This window comes from Lissotriton helveticus, chromosome 5_1 (assembly GCF_964261635.1).
Source record: "Lissotriton helveticus chromosome 5_1, aLisHel1.1, whole genome shotgun sequence".
Lineage (NCBI taxonomy): Eukaryota > Metazoa > Chordata > Amphibia > Caudata > Salamandridae > Lissotriton > Lissotriton helveticus.
In genome coordinates this window covers 1,617,085,346-1,617,088,919 of record NC_136065.1, presented here as the reverse complement: position 1 = coordinate 1,617,088,919, position 3,574 = coordinate 1,617,085,346, and positions in this window count along the sequence as shown.

The following is a 3,574-nucleotide window of genomic DNA, read 5'->3' as shown; positions in this document are numbered from 1 at the left end:
GTCGTACGTACGGGGACGTTTACGGGTACGATTCGTACGGGGAAAAATGCTCCGTACGACGATTCGGAGCGCATTTTACCGGATCGGAATCGACCCCTAAATGTAGCTTTGCAATGAGATTTTTGTATGCCAGCTCTATAGTGATATTGAAATGCTTATACATTGCAATGTATTTATCTAATTCTTTCATTTTGGAATTAAAAAATATATTGCTATGAGCCTTAATGGAAATTGTTGTCCCTCTAATATATGTTTAAATTCATCCCATTATTAAAAAGTGAAGTAGAACCTTTAGAGTAAAATGAAGAATAATCATCCAAAGCAGACAAAAGCTTCAGCGTATGTTTTTCATTGAGGTCTATATGTATTCATGCACCATCAGCCTTGAGATTGGTGGGAGGAGAAAGGATGTAAAAACATGAAATTAGTGTATGGTCAGAAATTTCAATATTATGATTAGTAAGATTAAAAACTGAAGAGAATAATTGACAAGTTATTAGTATAAAATCCATACAAGAGTGTGAATTATGAAAATTAGAATAAAAAGAAAATGGCTTCTCTGTGGGATGCTGTAGGCACCAACAATCAACTAAATTGGTAGTTCGAAAAAAGGAGTGAAGAACGCCATTGGAGGACGATATGTAGTTGAAGAAGATCTATCCAATAATTGGTCACATATTAGATTTAAATCATCTCCAATAATAAGCGGTACTTATCCCAATTTCTGTTTTTCTGACATGAAAAAGGACCAAAATGAGGATCATCAGATGCTGGACTGTACACATTAACTACGTTTAAAATGGTATTGTCTATTTTAATTTTAGCAATGATGTAACAACCTTCTGAATCTGAACACAGGCTTAGAATTTGAAGATTTAATTGTTTTGCAAATAAAATGGTGATTCCATTTTTCTTGTTAAGCGCAGGAGAAGAAATATTAATACCAACCCATTTTGTGTTCATATAAGAGCAAACTGAATCATCTATATGTGTCTCCTGAAGTAAACAAGTCTCAGCCTTATGATTAGCTAAATAATCTAGAACCTTTAATATTAAAAGAAACAATATTAAAACCTTTAATATTATCCATGGTAATATAAGAACGAACTAAGAAAAAAACCAAAGAAATTAAAAGAGGAAACAGTAGCTCTGATATGACTGCAAGGGAAGAGAAGGAAAAAGGCAGACATACACTAAAAAGATGACAGAATAAAAACATGACAACATAAAAACATAAACAATACCCATGAATTACACAATCGCATGTGCAAGATTGACCTACTAAGCAAAGCCCTCACTGAAGAACTAGAAAATGTAGGTAAGCTACCATTAAAGATTTATAACAAGAGAATCAAGTAGCAGTCTCATTTGTTTCCATTGAGAATTGAGAGCGGTAGTCGTTGATCCAAGAAGAGATGAGGATCCTTAAGGCATTGAATAGACTTGGAAAAAATATTCTATCATATTCTGATAATAGATGGATCAAAAAGTCAGTATTTGAAAAAACAGTTTCTTAGTTGCTGTCTTCGGTCTGGGAACTCTCTATGTATGTTAACATTTTCTTTAGCAATGTCGTGGTGAATAAAATATTTACTACCGTTGACCAATAAAAGATGGTATCTCTCTTGCTGCTTTTTCCATCATCACTAAATGATGATGACGTAAAACTTTGAAGATCATTTGACGATGTTTAGTATGGCTAGGAATACGATGGAAAGGAATTCTTTGCACCTTATCAATGTAAAATTTTTCCGGGAAACTGATATGTAACGAGCCTGGTAACAAATATTCTAAATATAGGGGTAATTACGATGACGGTAAAACTGCCGGTGGTGGTTCTCACCGCCATCTCGAATCACTTCTCTGCCCGCCATATTAAGATAGTGGGTGGTTTGCTGGTGGACGCAAAGTCCTTCCACCATGGGCCCGTCACAGGCAATCATTACGGTTGTCTGGCAGACCCACTAAGCATCTCTAAAATGGTGGTGGTGCCTAGCAGGCACCGTCCACCAAATACAATGCTACATCCACGCCATCCTTTCCATGGCGGGGATTGCATTTAGGGTCCCGCTGTGGGCCCTCCTTGTGTTGGTGGAGGTGGGTGTGCACTGGGTTTCCCTTCACCAGGTGGCAGGCACCGTACATTTTTAGCATTGCTGCAGGTGCTGCAGCCAGCAGCACCCACTGCGATGTTAACCATGCGCAATGTGACTGCCCCGCTGGTAGTCATATCGTAATCAGACATGCTCAATCTGCCCGGTTGCTTGGGGTGCTGCAGAGGGACTGACATCAATAAGCATAACGATACATTATGTACACTTCTAAACCTATGAAAGCACGCCCACCTTTCCAAAGAGAAGCAGCTGAACAGTAAATTACAAAGGAGTTCGTTTTGATTCTGAGGCCAGGGACACATTATCTACTATTCAAGGTCACTCTGCCTGTACACACCACTAGCCAGGTCGGAAGAAGGGCTACACCGAAAAGGAAAGGTAAGCGATAATAAGAACAGGGCATTCATTAATTGTGGCAAAACTCAGCTCCGAAGAAACATAACTTTGATAAGGCTGTTTCTCGGAAATGGCAAAGGATTATTTTTTATTATAATTCAAAAGGGCAGCTATACACGAAATGGTGCAGCGAATGCTAACCTTACATAAAACAACGTGAAAGCCTGTTTTTCTACTCTGACATAGCAACCTCATTTTAGATAGAAACTCAAAAGTTACATTTGTACATATTAAAATGCATCATGAATTTTGCTCTGCTATCAACATAAATCCTTGGTCCATGCTTGGAAATGATGTAACCTTGACCTAAGAGAATACACCTTTTATTCACTCCTCTATCAATCTCAATCTCTATCCCAAATTGATTAGTTATTTTTTATACAAGCTTGGTTCAAAACACTGTGCTGTGGACATAGCTCAATATTAATTTTGGACCGTGCACCAGTATAGACTTTGACTTTGTACAGTTTCAGCCCCATCTTGGTTATTGGCGATTTATTCATTCCCTCTTATGTGATTCTATTTTTATTTCCAAATACAAAACGTTTGTTACATAATTTTTCTTGCTTAACAACACAACATTTTCCACTTTGTCTATTGTATGGGATTCCGTTAGAGCTGCTGCTCATGGTTTCAGAAGTATTTGCCTTTAAAATATAAATTAGAAGCAGAAACATCTGCAACTATCTTAGGCAAAAATGTAACAAAAAAACTTGTCTTTTATCACTCAAAATATAATACTATGGTCGACAAAATAAGATGAGAAAACTACTCACAACTTTTATAAAAGTCAAAGAAAAGAGCGAAAGTTGTTTACTTATCTTCTAGTAATGGTCAATAATTATGTAAAGACAAGGAGATTTTGAATTAATTTGTTCATTTTTACAACAACTTTTTTCTTGTGAAACATGTCCCTCTCATTTGAAAATTTCAAATTATTTGCAATTCATTAATCAGCCTCATACACACAACATTGATTTTACTTTGTTGGAGAAAGATATTTTAATTGGAAAGAGGGAATTATTTAGGCCCTGATAGCTTTAGGTTTGCAAACTATTGAAGCT